General features: G+C 35.3%; 1 long non-coding RNA gene across 1 annotated transcript in view; it reads right to left on the bottom strand.

Annotated features, from left to right (window-relative positions):
- LOC105217106 (uncharacterized) overlaps positions 1-16,353 on the bottom strand; it is a 144,688-nt gene that overhangs the window by 65,241 nt on the left and 63,094 nt on the right. The gene's annotated exons all lie outside the window — the stretch shown is intronic.

Below are 16,353 nucleotides of genomic sequence, written 5' to 3'. Positions count from 1 at the left end.
ATATTTTATTTTTTAGGGAAACTTTATTTGATGCAATAAAATTATGACTTTAGTAACATTGGCTATATATATCGCTCATTTACATGAATAGTGTCATAACTCAAAAAACACGATTTTTCAGTTTAGTATGCAGAAATATGCGCAATTTCATCGTCCATATTGTATAAAAATTTCATTCTGATGCTTGGAAACATAAAGCGTGAAATAAGAATGTGCCGTTATGTTATGTGCATTATTTTTTAACCACAACATCGACACATTTCAGTTGTGCAAGAATTAGGCATGGTTTTTTTTAGAACGAAAGACATATTTTGTGTTACAACACATATTGTCATATGGCAAATTTGGTTTCCTTTTCAGAAAGAACGACATATTTTGTGTTAGAACGATATTATTGAAAAGGGACTTAAATTCAAGTTGCTTTTTTGAGCAGTAACGACACATTTAACTTATGACAGCGAAATTGATTAATATTTTTCACAAAAAACGACATAATTCCAAAAGGGTTACGTTTATGCCTACGGCAAAGCTTCAACACACTTTTTAGTCCACTTATGTTAATCATTTTATTAAATATGTTCCATGCCACTAGTTTTTTCAATACACTTATGGCATTGTTCTATATTTGCTAAATAAGAGACAATTGAAAACTTCAAACCGCTCTCCAGAAAAATCGACTTTTTTGAGTTGTGACACTATTCATGTAAATGAGCGATATGTATATGGATATTTTTATACATTTATTACAAATTCTTCGGATTACATATTGTGAAATCGACTATACTGGTAGAATGTTAATTGAAAACATGGAGGTTTAAAATATATTTGGCTTAAAAACGGAAAACCATTTATTTTACCATTTTTTATGGTATCTCCCCTTGTGCTTATTATGCATGTTAAATAAATTTTGTCCAGCACAGATTTGATATTCTTTCACTTGTTCGTGTAAAAATCAGAATGATGTTGTCAGCCATACACAGTGACTGTTATTAATTTATTTAAATGTATATACAATAAATTGTGATATTTTCAATTAACTGTCAGACAACCAGGCAGACAAGCGAACAAATGACAGGCAATCGAATGAATAATTTAATGCCAGGACAAGCATTCAACATAGTGAAGAAATTCAACATCGTTCGCAGCGAACTTTGTTTAAATGTAAAACATAATATTTTCATCTCATACAAATCAATTAATTTGCCGCGGGTAACATAAAAATGTCAACATCAATTATTGAAAATTGCAACGATTAAAATGATTTCTTGATTTATGAAACATTCACATTGTGTTTAAGTCATTAATTTTGGTTAGTTGTTACATACATCTCAATATAACTATTGTTTTTTGGCCAAAGTGTTAGAGATTTATACTTTTTATTTTAAATTTGTTCCAGTAATAAAAAATAAAAAAATAGAGTAATAGTACTCCAAAGTTCATTTCATAAGTATTGCGAGCATCACAATTTCATACTTCTAATATTTTGCAAAGCATGCATGCCAGAAAGTTACTAAAATTTTTATTGCCTGAGAAACAAAAAATATATTATATATGGCAGTGCTAGCCTCTAACATAGGTTGTCGACAAATCTTGCTGGGTTTTGTCTACATTGTCCGCATTGTGCGCTTAATTGCTGATATTTGTTCGAGAATAGTAATATATATTAAAATTGAACTTATGTATTCCCTTTCCTTTTCTTGAATTTCATGTACCAGTTTATGTATGTATGTTCCTAAATGATCACATGTAAAAGCGAGAGTGACTTCTTTGAGGAAAACTGTATCTGTGTAAATCACGAATAAATAGTAAAGGATTATATGTAGTTTATGAGCGTTTAACAACTATTTAAAACAGATTGCAGCAAACTACTGAGTGCATATGGCTGCAAAATAGAACATATTAACTTGAATTTGCTCTTAACCAGCTGGGCCACTAATAGGCCCATTAGAGTGATTTGCGTTTATCCTTGAAATATACTTGATATTTTACAAAATAAATATTATTTAAAAAATTTTGTTCTTCAACAGCCTTATGTGGTATGTTTAAGTGGATGTCGTAAAGCAAAACAAATGCTTTCGACTGCAATATTGTATTTATTTAAATCGCAATAATTTAGAAAATATATTATTTTATAGAATACATATAAATCAACTGCACATTGTATCAACTTGATTCTGATGGTAAAAAGAAAATGGATAAAACAAATAGAAATACTATATATACATGGTAGCTGACAGAGGGTTCACATTTTAAAACTGAGAAAAATAAAAATAATATAAACAAATAAAAAAAAAACACAATATTTGGAAACAGGATTCTTAGCAATTTTCTTAGCAGCAATATTGAAGATGTCACGCTCATCAAGACATGTTTTTCTAAAAATCCAAGTAATTCGAGCAAATTATTAAATTGTATTGAATTCAATTGACTTTCTCGAATTACTCATATCCATAACGAAAAAAATAAGTTTATGGATTTTTGTAATTTGAGTTCTGTACCTCTGTAATAGGTTGCAACACGTCGTCGGGGTAATATCGGTTATCAATTTTCGTTAATAAGGCTCAGGAACTCGGAGCGATATATCATAGATTCTTCTTAATTTTACAATTCTGATGTTATTGTCATGAATATCATTTTATTATACTCTCGCAACAAAAGTTGCTAAAGAGAGTATAATAGTTTTGTTCACATAACGGAGTGGAGTTCAAATCAAAATGGCGAAAACCGAAAACACATAAAGTGTCATAACTAAGCCATAAATAAAGCTATGGAAATATAATTTGGTATGAAGGATCGCACTATGAAGGGGCATATTTGGATGTAATTTTTTTGGGGAAGTCGGTTTTTTGTATATATCTCGCAAACCAATAGAGCTATATACACCAAACTTTCTGCAGTCGTTTTTTAGCCATTTCCTTATACAGTCCAAAAATGACAGAAATCTGATAATAACCACGCCCCCCTCCCATACAAAGGTTAGGTTGAAAATTACTAAAAGTGGGTTAACTCACTAACCCAAAACGTCAGAAACACTAAATTTCACATAAGTAATGGCAGATGGAAGCTACACTCAGATTTTTTTTACAAAATGGAAAATGGGCGTGGCGTCGCCCACTTATGAGTCAAAAACCATATCTCAGGAACTACTTTACCGATTTCAATGAAACTTGGTTTATAATAGTTTCCTTACATCCCAATGATATGTTGTGAAAATAGGCCAAATCGCTTCACAACCGCGCCTACTTCCTATATACCAGAACTTTGAAGACTATCTGAATCGCTTACTTTACAATATATAAAGTAAGCACTAGTGAAGATATCGGTGCAGAGCTTTGCAAAAATACCATGTTTATTGTGTGACAGCTCCATTCTAAAAATCGCCGAAATCGGACCATAGGTTTTTAAGGCCCCATATATCGAACACGAGGGCCTCGGTGCTTCTAACCTAATATTATGGTTTCCAACTTTCAATGGACTTTATGCACTATATATGACGAATATGTGGGTCAAATTGTTTATTATTAATATAAATAAAGTTAAATAAATAAATGCGAGAGTATAAAATGTTCGGTTACACCCGAACTTAGCCCTTCCTTACTTGTTTTATTTATTTTTGGGCACGGCAAACGTATGTTTATTAAATAGGTAGAATATTACCAGGATGACAGGATTATTTGGTTTTCGGATATTGTCTAATCAAGCGCCGCTATCCCCGTACAACGGTTTCGTGCCAAATTATTAGCAGCGGAATAACTGTATAACGAAATCAGTTAAATATTTCCTTTAGAGCGCATATAAAATATGTAAATATTACGGTAATTCTGGATGCATTTATATCGTATATGTATATTATTTAATGAAGTAAAATATGGATGGTAATATTTTTTCGAACACACTTTACTTTGGTTCTAAAATCATATGAAAACAGACCAGAACTTGCGCTAGCCTTCATGCACTTAGTAATTATAATGATTTCCGCATCTCCGGTTGACCATAATATGTGATATATATATTTTTTTTATTTATACATATTTCTTTATTTATTGAATCTACTTTGTTTAGAGCCTAACAATAAGTAATAAAATCTTAAAACTATTTACATCTAAAAAAGATCAGGAATTTGGTTGAGCTGTTTTGGTAGAACGGTGCTCTCTAATAGAAGAGATCTAACTTCTTTTGATTGATTTGATTGCAGGAATATACCATGGCATTAGCCAATGGGTTTGGATGTTCACGAAGTTTAGAAATATATTTCTTTCTGCTGCCCTCTATCTCCTTCTTTACCATAGGAATATCAAGATCTTTATGGATATTTTTGTTACGCATGTACCCGTGAACCCGGTGAACCAGTGATTGTTCTAAGCATTTTAAATTGGAATCTATGAATTAGATCAATGTTGGTTGCACAGGTCGGACCCCACAGTTGAATACCATACATCCAAATCGGTTTTATGATTGGATTGTATAATAGGACTTTGTTGTCTAAACTAAGTTTAGAATTTTTGTTTAAAAGCTATTTTAAATTTGCTGCTCTTAACTTCATGCAGGTTATTTTACTCGTGAAAAGGTTTCCGCCACGTGAGCCTTCGATCCAGGTGATTCCCAAGATAAGTTACATTCCCTTGGGGTACTAGCACATGGTTTATTTTAACTGTCCGGCATGTTTCCGATCTTAGAGCAAGGAGAGCTCTGCTATAGCAATATTTGGTAACCCAATTAATATTTTTGGAGTAATATTATCGTGTCCTGAAGCCTTTTTCGGATTTAGTTCTTTTATTATCCTAGTAATTTCAGAAGTAGACGTCCTAATAGACATGACGCCTTGACACATTAGCGTAATTGGATAAAGTTATTCTTCTTCTTGACTGGCGTAGACACACTGGCGTAGACACACGCATCCCTTCTTCTGGCAGTTTGGCGCCAATTGGTTATTCCAAGCGAAGCCAGGTCCCTCTCCACCTGGTCCTTCCATCGGAGTGGAGGTCTCCCTCTTCCTCTGCTTCCACCAGCGGGTACTGCATCGAATACTTTCAGAGCTGGAGCACTTTCATCCATTCGGACAACATGACCTAGCCAGCGTAGCCGCTGTTTTCGCTGGACTATGTCTATGTCGTCGAATAACACATACAGCTCATCGTTCCATCGTCTGCGGTATTCGCCGTTGCCAATTCTTAAGGGACGGTAAATCTTCCGCAAAACCTTTCTCTCGAAAACTCCTAGTGCCGTCTCATCGGATGTTGACATCGTCCACGCTTCTGCACCGTAAAGTAGGACGGGAATGATGAGAGACTTGTTGTTTCTTTTTGTTCGTCGAGAGAGGACTTTACTTTTCAATTGCCTACTTAATCCATAGTAGCCCCTGTTGGCAAGAGTGATTCTGCGTTGGATTTCCAGGCTGACATTGTTATTGGTGTTAATGCTGGTTCCCAGGTAGACGAAATTATCTACAACTTCAAAGTTATGACTGTCAACAGTGACGTGGGAGCCAAGACGCGAATGCGCTGACTGTTTGTTTGACGACAGGAGATATTTCGTCTTGTCCTCGTTCACCACCAGACCCATACGCTTCGCTTCCTTATCCAGTCTGGAAAAAGCAGAACTAACGGCGCGGGTGTTGTTTCCGATGATATCGATATCATCGGCGTACGCCAGTAGCTGTACACTCTTATAGAAGATTGTACCTTCTCGATTTAGCTCTGCAGCTCGTATTATTTTCTCCAGCATCAGGTTAAAGAAATCACACGAGAGTGAGTCACCTTGTCTGAAACCTCGTCTGGTATCGAACGGCTCGGAGAGGTCCTTCCCGATCCTGACGGAGCTTTTGGTATTGCTCAACGTCAGCTTACACAGCCGTATTAGTTTTGCGGGGATACCAAATTCAGACATCGCGGCATAAAGGCAGCTCCTTTTCGTGCTGTCGAAAGCAGCTTTAAAGTCGACAAAGAGATGGTGTGTGTCGATCCTATTTTCACGGGTCTTCTCCAAAATTTGGCGCTTGGTGAATATCTGGTCTGTTGTTGATTTTCCAGGTCTAAAGCCACACTGATAAGGTCCAATCAGTTTGTTGACGGTGGGCTTTAGTCTTTCACACAATACGCTCGACAGAACCTTATACGCGATGTTGAGGAGGCTTATCCCACGGTAATTGGCGCAAATTGTGGGGTCTCCCTTTTTGTGTATTGGGCAGAGTACACTGAGATTCCAATCGTCAGGCATGCTTTCTTCCGACCATATTCTGCAAAGAAGCTGATGCAAGCACCTTATCAGCTCTTCGCCGCCGTATTTGAATAGCTCGGCCGGTAATCCATCGGCCCGGCCGCCTTATTGTTCTTCAAGCGGGTAATTGCTATTCGAATTTCTTCACGGTCGGGCAATGGAACATCTGCTCCATCGTCGTCGATTGGGGAATCGGGTTCGCCATCTCCTGTTGTTGTACTTTCACTGCCATTCAGCAGGCTGGAGAAGTGTTCCCTCCACAAACTCAGTATACTCTGGTCATCAATAACTAGATCACCTCTGGGGGTCCTACAGGAGTGGTCCGAGTCGATGTTGGGACCACGAATCGTACGCACATCAGTAACACTGGAGACATGTCGTCCATCTATCACAACATGATCGATCTGGTTGCGAGTGATTCGATCCGGGGACAGCCAAGTAGCTTGATGGATTTTCTTATGCTGGAATCTAGTACTACAGACGACCATATTTCGGGCCCCGGCGAAGTCGATCAGCCTCAGACCGTTTGGTGATGTTTCGTCATGGAGGCTGAATTTTCCGACTGTTGTGCCAAAGACACCTTCTTTACCCACCCTAGCGTTGAAATCGCCAAGCACGATTTTTACTTCGTGGCGGGGGCAGCGCTCATAGGTACGTTCTAGGCGCTCATAGAAGGTATCTTTGATCACTTCGTCCTTCTCTTCCGTCGGGGCGTGGGCGCAAATCAGCAATATGTTGAAGAACCTCGCTTTGATGCGGATTGTGGCTAGACGTTCATCCACCGGACTGAATGCCAGGACTCGACGACGGAGTCTCTCTCCCACCACGAATCCCACACCGAATTTGCGCTCCTTTATATGGCCGCTGTAGTAGATGTCACAAGGACCCACCTTCTTCCGTCCTTGTCCCGTCCATCGCATTTCTTGGATTGCGGTGATGTCAGCCTTTACTCTTACGAGAACATCAACCAGCTGGGCAGAGGCACCTTCCCAATTAAGGGTCCGGACATTCCAGGTGCATGCCCTTAAATCGTAGTCCTTTAAACGTTTGCAGTGGTCGTCATCAAAATTAGGGTCTCTCATCCGAGGCTGTTTTGTTCTTTTCATTGGGGGTGTTTTTATGTGGTGGGTTCCAGGCCCTACGCACAACCGCATAGGCGGGTTTCGCCTTCTCACTTTAGCTCGCCTCCAAACGGATGTCTGTTGGCTACCCAGAGGATACTTGGTCTAAGACCGGAAGTCGTGAGCTGCTTGAGCCACATGTAAAAGAATCGTTCCTGGCCACTCCCAAGTGAATGACAATCAGAAACTTTCCTCACTTACGTGAACTTCTACATATGACTCCATCCTCCATTGGATAAAGTTGGCAACTTAAAATTATACATAATTTTTTAAATATTGTGATTTAGTCTAAAAATTAATGAAATGGATATGATGATGATCTTCCTTCAAGGTTATTTTAATCGATTCACTATTTCGACAAAAATCGAAATGCTATGCAGAATTTATACCTTTTTTGATATTATTATAGACTAAACTTTAGCAGTAAGTTGTATGAGTAAAATTTAAATTTTGAAAATTTAAGCTAATCATCTTCACACTAAACATTCCTTTCATGTATTATTCTTATTACTAATATTAATTTTAATATATTTTTTGTAAATATAAGCATATACATATTGAATAAATATGCATAAATATACATAGTAGCATAGAAAACTTCATCTTTAAATTCGACGTAAGAGTATTCTATTGTACATAATTACACCACCGCGGTGAGTCAATTATAATAATCTCGAAATGATATTTCTCCAACAACAAATTACAACATATTATAGGAAAGAACAAACATTGCTGGTGCTTGACTGTTCATTGACTCTCAACTACGCTTACAGCCCCCGTTTCGCATACGCTTTAGTTGTTTGCGTTGCAGCTTTTGCCTTCACTTAAAGCTGTCAACTTTTGCTACATAAAATATTCAATTGTATTGACCATAATTTTACCCGTAAATACGCACGCACACGCGCCATTAATGTGTAGGCTGTATAGAATTATGCAGTAAAGAGAAAAGGAGCGATGACATTTAATGAAAAACTCCTTATTCAATTAAAAGCACCGACTAATATAAAAACATTCTTTAAATGGGTGGAGCTGAATGGGAAGTAAGCGTCATTGGTACGAAATTTTGTTGGAAACGAAGAAAGCCGCAGAAGGTTTACGTATTTCATTTTAATCATGTAATATTAAATGATCCTGGTTTTACCAGGTCAATACAACTTATGCAATTTCAGCTGCTTTGTTAGCTCTTCATATAATTCAAACAGAACTGTCAGCTAAAGCAGGTGTATTGCGTTAATCGCTAAATTGAAATGTGCCCAACACTACCGAATCGATTCTTCTTTACTTTACCTTAAATTTTTCCATATACAGATGATACAAAACTCCATTTTTTCGGAGTGGCTTCGGCAATAAAACAACTATTGAAAACTGATGTACATGTTAATTTTGGAGAATAGTAAGTAAGTGTAAAACCCACACTACAGTTGTATGTTATTGATTATAACTGTCATTTTATTTCCCTTTTTTATTTCTGCCCACTTTTATATTGCGACAAAGGATTCTAAAATGTAAAGGCATTGTTAAAGGTTTACTAATTCTACATAGATTTCAATTCAGGGAAGAATCGCATAATTAAGTATTTCATCAAGCAGCTGTCACAGATCGCAGACTTAATTTGTTATATTGTTATCAAAATACGCATCAACAAACATAAGAAAAGCTCTATAACAATTACCGGAACAAATACTTATGCATGCTCTTATCTTTATGACCGGGCCGCTACTGCCATATAGAAATAGTGACATTTGCCTATTTGCGAATTGAATAATTAAAGGCTTCTCCTTGGGATATTGCTTTTTCCCGAGCGTTATGTCGGTTGCTTTATTTTCACAACTATGGGTGGATTGCATTAATTAAATGTTATATATACCAAAGTCATCAGGGTGATGACTTAAGTATAGTCTTACGTCCGTCCGTCCTGCAAGCGATAACTTGGTATCAAGAGTAACATAATTTTGAATTCCATCTGATTCATACATGTTAAAATATATACATCAATAATCAATGAATATATCGGAATGAAGCTTTGTACTTTGTGTACCATCGCTCTTCTAAAAATTGTCGAAATAGGACTATAACTTATAAGGCCCCATATACCTCAGTGCCTATGTATATTTTTTACCGAAAATATAGGTAAATCTCTCAGATATTTTATAGAAATTTATAATACATCTTTTTTCGGCTGAAATCGGACCTTAACTTCTATAACTATATATTATGATTTTGGTTATTCGAGTGGGCTTTATGTCGAATATGCGAGACGAATTGCGTGTTATCTTAACAACATTAAATAAATTAATTGTGAGAGCTTAAAATGCGTTTACACCAGAACTTAGACCTTCCTTATTTTTTTATGCTCTCGCAACATGTTGCACAGAGTATCATAGTTTTGTTCACATAACGGTTGTTTGTGTCACCAAGAAATAAAAGAGTTAGAGTTGTGGTTATATATATATAAATTATCAGGATGACGAGTGGATTTGAAATCCGGATGTCTGTCCGTCCGTCTGTCCGTCTGTCTGTCTGTCCGTCTAAAATTGGGTTAACTCGCTAAGGAAAAACGTCAGAAACACTAAATTTCACATAAGCACCCACTTATTGGTCAAAAACCATATCTCAGGAACTACTCGACCGATTTGAAACTTCGTTTGTAATAGTTTCCTTACATCCCAATGATATGTTGTGAAAATAGGCCAAATCGGTTCACAACCACGCCTACTTCCTATATATCAGAACTTTGAAGACAATCTGAATCGTTTATTTTACAATATATAAAGTAAGCACTAGTGAAGATATCGGTGCAGAACTTTGCACAAATACTACGTTGCGAAATCGGACCATAGGTTTTCAAGGCCCCATATATCGAACATGAGGACCTCGGTGCTTCTAACCTAATATTAGGGTTTCCAACTTTCAATGGACTTTAACAATATATATGACGAATATGTGGGTCAAATTGTGTATTATATAATATTAATAAAGTTAAATAAATTGTGAGAGTATAAAATGTTCGGTTACACCCGAACTTAGCCCTTCCTTACTTGTATATTTATAATATTTATTTAAAAACAAGTAAGGAAGGGCTAAGTTCGGTTGTGACCGAACATTTTATACTCTCGAAATTAATTTATTTAATATTATATAATAAACAATTTGACCCACATATTCGTCATATATATGATATAAAGCCCATTGAAAGCTGGAAACCATAATATTAGGTTAGAAGCACCAAGGTTCGATATATGGGGCCTTGAAAGCTTATGGTCCGATTTCTGCGATATTTAGAAAGGGGCTGCCACACTATAAATGCAGTACTTTACATATAGTGGGCGTGGTTATAATCCGATATCCTCTATTTTTGGACTATATAAGGAAATGCGTGAAAATAACGACTCCGTTGATATAGCTTTAGTAGTTTACGAGATATGTACAAAAAACTTATTAGGGGGCGGGGCCATGCCCACTTTCCCAAAACAATTACATCCAAATATGCCCCTTGCTAGAACAATCTTTTGGACCAAATTTTATTTCCATAGCTTTATTTATGGCTTAGTTATGGCACTTTATGTGTTTTCGGTTTTCGAAAGCAACCTTCCTATGGTGCCAAGAAAGAAGTGTTCCAGGTTCATCAAGATATCTTAATTTTTACTCAAGTTACAGTTTAGACAGACGGACGGACGGACAGACAGACATCCGGATTTGAACTCCACCCTTCACCCTGATCACTTTGGTAGATATAACCCTATATCTAACTCGTTTAGTTTTGGGTGTTACAAACAACCGTTATGTGAACAAAACTATAATACTCTCTTTAGCAACTTTGTTGCGAGAGTATAAAAAAAAGATAGTGTTTATCATAATAACAAATGTAGCTGTAAAAGTTACTTTATCATATTTTTGAGTCTACAATACATTGATAGAAGTGTAAGGTTCGCGATGCTTTTTCTTTTATTGTTATATTATTTCGGATATAATGGATGGATAATTTCGGTACACAAAACTTTTGATTGCTTAATAAATCAATCACTAGTTCCTTTAATAAAAAGTGCATACATACATATAACTTCTATAGACAATGTAACGGTTTGGCACATGCCGGGCTCCACAACTACCACAGTCGCAGTTTGAAAATGAAATATTCATTCGCCTGTACGTGAATAACATTCATATATACATGTAAAGGAATAAATAGCTAAAAGTCGGATGCTGGGTGCTATTTGCCATGAAGGGTGTGCGACATTTTAGCCACCTATATACAAACACATCTGCGTGTGGAAACACGGTTGGTAGCCTTTCTAAAGGTTAATTCAAAATAAAACCGCATAGAGCATCAATAGAAACATAAGAGATAGTAGATATGCATTTATATGTAGTATATTACATAACCACAGCTGAAGCCTTCGCAAAACACACAAACAAGTGAGTGTATAAAGATCTACATACATATATTTCTGCAATTTGCTCAAAAGTAATGAGAAGAGTTTGGAAGAGGGCAAAAGTTTATATACTGTTTTAATAAAATTGATACAGTAAATTTCTTTGGTTATCAGCTATTCCACTTACTTATATTAGCAATAGTAATTTATGGTGATGGCTTCTTCCAGAATGATGTTCAAACGCTCCACTACCAAAAGGAAAAAGCTATGAAGAGCTAAGTCGTAGCGTAGATAATTTGTATGACTAGAAGCCTTGTAAAATTTTTCTGCATGTCTCGAAAACATTACTCTAGAAATTAATATTAAATTAAAGATCGTTATGGGACGAAGTTTTGAATACACTCGAATCGCATTGTGCTACGAAATAAAACCTGCTTAATTCCTATATAGAAAATATTTTTTTTTGTTAATTGTAACATTTCCGTCTAATTGTGATACGGTATTTTGCCCATCAACCGATTTTTAAGGTATAAATTCAACTGGAAGAAAGAAACTCGAACGAGCGAAGCTAACGAGAAGATGAAAGTCAGGGTTGTTTACCGCTGACTCATATTTGCTAAAAAAATACCAAGATATACTTTTTATAAACAAATTCTAATATATAGATATTATATATAATGTAGTCATATTCATAGCGTAAAGTATTCAAAATGTGTTAATTTAACCTAAATGTATGTAATATGACTTTGTGTACTATATGTCCGCTAAAGCTAACCGGCATTCGTATAAGTATTAATGACGAAACTCACTTATTCTTGCTGATTAATTGACAAGTGACTTCCGACTGAGTAGCTAAGTGCGCGTCGCGGCGCATTAATGATATTGCTCGTATTGCATTTAGTAGCGTGTTCCATTAAATACCTACTCCTTAGCATATTACTTAAATGAACCTATTTATTGATATATACGTCCAACAACTGTCACTCTAATAGAAATATCTTATTAGTAATGTATTCTCATGACATGATACGCCATTACAATAATATAAACAAATACATTTTATATAATTATTTAATATTATTAAAAGCTATACAAATACATTTTACATATAAAACATCATCTTTTATGAATCCATCAAAAGACATTTCCTTACAAAAAATCAGGTAACTACAAGTTACGAGTCAGCTTTCGAAAAATACTGCATACATAAATCAATTGTTTCTTTATATTGCCAATAAAATTTGGTTTAAATTGAAGTTTTGAGCACAATCAATTTATGTTTACACTGAACTATAATTTATTTCATACTTTAATTGTATTTGGATTAGTAACAAAAATTCATTTTAATTGATTCATATTAAATTTATAACCATTTTATATACATATCAATATTATAATAAAACTCATCTAACTTTTCCGGTTTCTATATTATTTTCTTCCTTTAACATTGGAATTCTTTCTGTACAACTAAAACTTTAACACAATCTCATAATTCTCGGGCTATATCATTGAACCAGATTAATTGCTTGTGTTCGGGCTAATGACCAATTTGGTGTAGAATAAATTGCTTAATAACCACTCAGCCCACCGCCATCAATACTGTATTTTATCAGTCACCGATTTAAGAAATGATAAATACATCAATTCAAGCATCAGAATACTTTATAAAATTCGCAGAAATTTATTTTCTCTTTGATATTATATTATAATATATAAAAGATTTGGGGAAAAATTATATAAAATGGCTTGTAGTATCTTATGTTATAGAAAGTAATATGTTTTCATTCAAATTTTATTGTAAGGTACAGGTAATGAATCAAAGATACGCGACTATACGACAGCTATAATAATTCAAAACAATTCATATATATGTATATATACATCCCATACAAGCAAACATACAAAAATACAATAGAATAAGCAACACAAAGAATACACCAAGCTGAGTAGTTGCGCATCAGGTGCCTTAGCCCTTTGAACTGCGTGTCGATTTCATTTTAAAACATAGCTCACCCGCGGCCTTCAATTTACCGCGGACTACGTTATAGCTAGAAAGGTAAAAAGTGCACCTTTTGCATGAAAAAGGGTTGGCTACATACTTGCCATTTCAGTATTTTTCCCAAAAGTCCGACTACTTTATGACAATTTCTGGTGGAAGGATAATTTTTGTTGCTAAAATAAGACAATTGTTTTCGTTTTCTTTAGCATTTCCCGCAACAGTGTTATTCTTTGTTATATTATATTTTTCTTTGGCTGTCTGGAAAACGTTTTTTAGAATCAAAATACGAACTCAGTTGCACTAAATAATGGGTTTAGCAAACTACAATAACAATATGTGCAAAGGTACACACACAATTTACAGAGCCGTTGTCATTTTGCGAGCCAATTCAATGAAAGACCTAATCAGTATAAAAGCAAATCATAATACTAATACATACACCGACATTTTCCTGAAGTACATATGTCTTAAGTATTGTAAAAGGGTTAATTTTAGAAATTCGTTGACAAGGTTATATTCAGGTAGAAAAGGATGCAAGTATTATACGAATCCTTTATTAGTTTCAACTGCTTCGAGTTAAAGGAGCAGTTTAAATTGGAGTGTTATATTAGAGAGCAGCCGGAGTATTCTATTCTCTTGCGTGGTAGTATTTCTCAAATCTCAAGGCCCAAGATAAAAATAGTATGTTCTCCGTTTTCGCAGTTAGCCTCAAAAATCGAAATATTCGCTTCGAATTACGAAATTTAGCTTTCTGGAAACGCCATTATTAATTAAAGTATATAAGTTACCAAATAAGTAGAAATATGGGCATAATCAACCTTTTCTTCTTATTCAAATGGTGTATAACATTTTCGATCAAGCTTATATGACGGAGGATATAAGCGGTCGAAGTTGGTTATATGAAAAACAAAAATAAAAAGTTAAAATTAAAAAAAAAGAGGCAAAATTATTAAAAATTGGTATGTTATTCCTTTGGTTCAATACCCACCCGAGTTCTGTACAATGTAATAATATAAGGTCGGGTAAAAGAAATTCATTATTTTTACATTAAATTAAAGGTTTTATTTAGCACAGATATAATGATCCGATTTAGGTCAATTATGCACCGTTGTTTCATGTGGCCTGGCAAGGTTCTGATGGAATACAAGTCTACTCCTATTGTTCAAAAACTACCGCATATTTCAATTTCATATTAAACTACACATATTTTACTTGATATTGTAGTTAGTGAACCACCATCATCACTATCCAATTCTGAAGCAGCGATTCGCAGTTGGAAATTCGGTCCTTGATGTTTTGTGTAAACTTGTCTGACAGCCATACATCGAGTTTTGTCATCAAAATATCAATTCCACTTATATTAGATTGAAGCTTTTTGTCTTTTGAATTTCACGGCTATGTATACAGCGCTACAGAGCTCGTATCTGGCAATACTATACATCTTTGAAAGGTCTTGACATAACCTACAAAACGATATTGGTTTGGATATTGCGTTCAACAGTTATAGATGTGTAAACATGGAGTTCACTGACACCGAAATTCGCGCTATTTTAAAGTTTTCCTTTGTTAAAGGCAAATCCGCTAGAGAAACGATCCGAGAGAATAATCGTGTTTTGGGGGATGGTACTCTATCACTTCGAACTGCAGAGGAATGGTTTCGGCTGCTGAAACGGAACGAGCTCGACCCATTTTTGAAGCGGATGGTGACTGGCGACGAAAAATGGATCACATACGACAATATCAAGCGAAAACGGTCGTGGTTGAAGGCCGGTGAATCGTCCCAAACAGTGGCCAAGTCGGGTTTGACGGCCAGGAAGTTTTGGTGTGTGTTTGGTAGGATTGGAAGGGAATCACCCACTATGAGCTCCTCTCATATAGCCAGACGCTTAATTCTACCATCTACTACAGTATACTCTCGAAAAGTAAATTCTCAGAAAGTAAATTATCGCGGAAAAGTTAATCACCTTTAAGATTACACATGCACCTCGAAAAAGTAAATTTTTTAATTTACTTTTCAGAGAGTGTGATATAAAATTCGAAACGAAGCAAGCAGCGTTTTTTACGATGTTGCAAAAACACTTACTCTCTTGTTTATCGCGTCTTTTTAGTAAATAAACTCTCCTACTTGATCCACTGGTTTAAAAATGAAAACGATGCAAATCAGGTGTCAGACTTTTTGAATTGCCGTACAAAAATGGTCAGAAAATATATTGCAAAAGAAAAAAAAACAAAAGAATATTCAAGATTTTTTCTCTTCATAGTAAATACATATGTATGTATGTATGTAAATGTAAATATGTTTTTTATGTAAATCCATATGTTTTATTGAAGCAAATAAATTAATGAATTTTTTAAGTTTAAAAATGCATTTAATATTATAAAAACAGATAATTTATGTATATATTTGGAAAAGTAAAAGTTTCGAAAAAGTAAATTACCCAAAATACCAATCGATTTACTTTTCGAGAGTATACTGTACGAACAACTGAACCGCTTGAAGCAGGCGATCGGCCAAAAGCGTCCAGAATTGGCCAACAGGTAGGGTGTAGTGTTTCACCAGGACAACGCCAGACCAGACGCTTCGTTGATGACTCGTCAGCGGCTACGGGAGCTCGGATGGGACGTTTTATTGCATCCTCCATAT

Source organism: Zeugodacus cucurbitae, chromosome 2 (genome assembly GCF_028554725.1).
Source record: "Zeugodacus cucurbitae isolate PBARC_wt_2022May chromosome 2, idZeuCucr1.2, whole genome shotgun sequence".
Taxonomy (NCBI): Eukaryota; Metazoa; Arthropoda; class Insecta; order Diptera; family Tephritidae; genus Zeugodacus; species Zeugodacus cucurbitae.
This window is presented reverse-complemented; position numbering and strand designations above follow the sequence as displayed.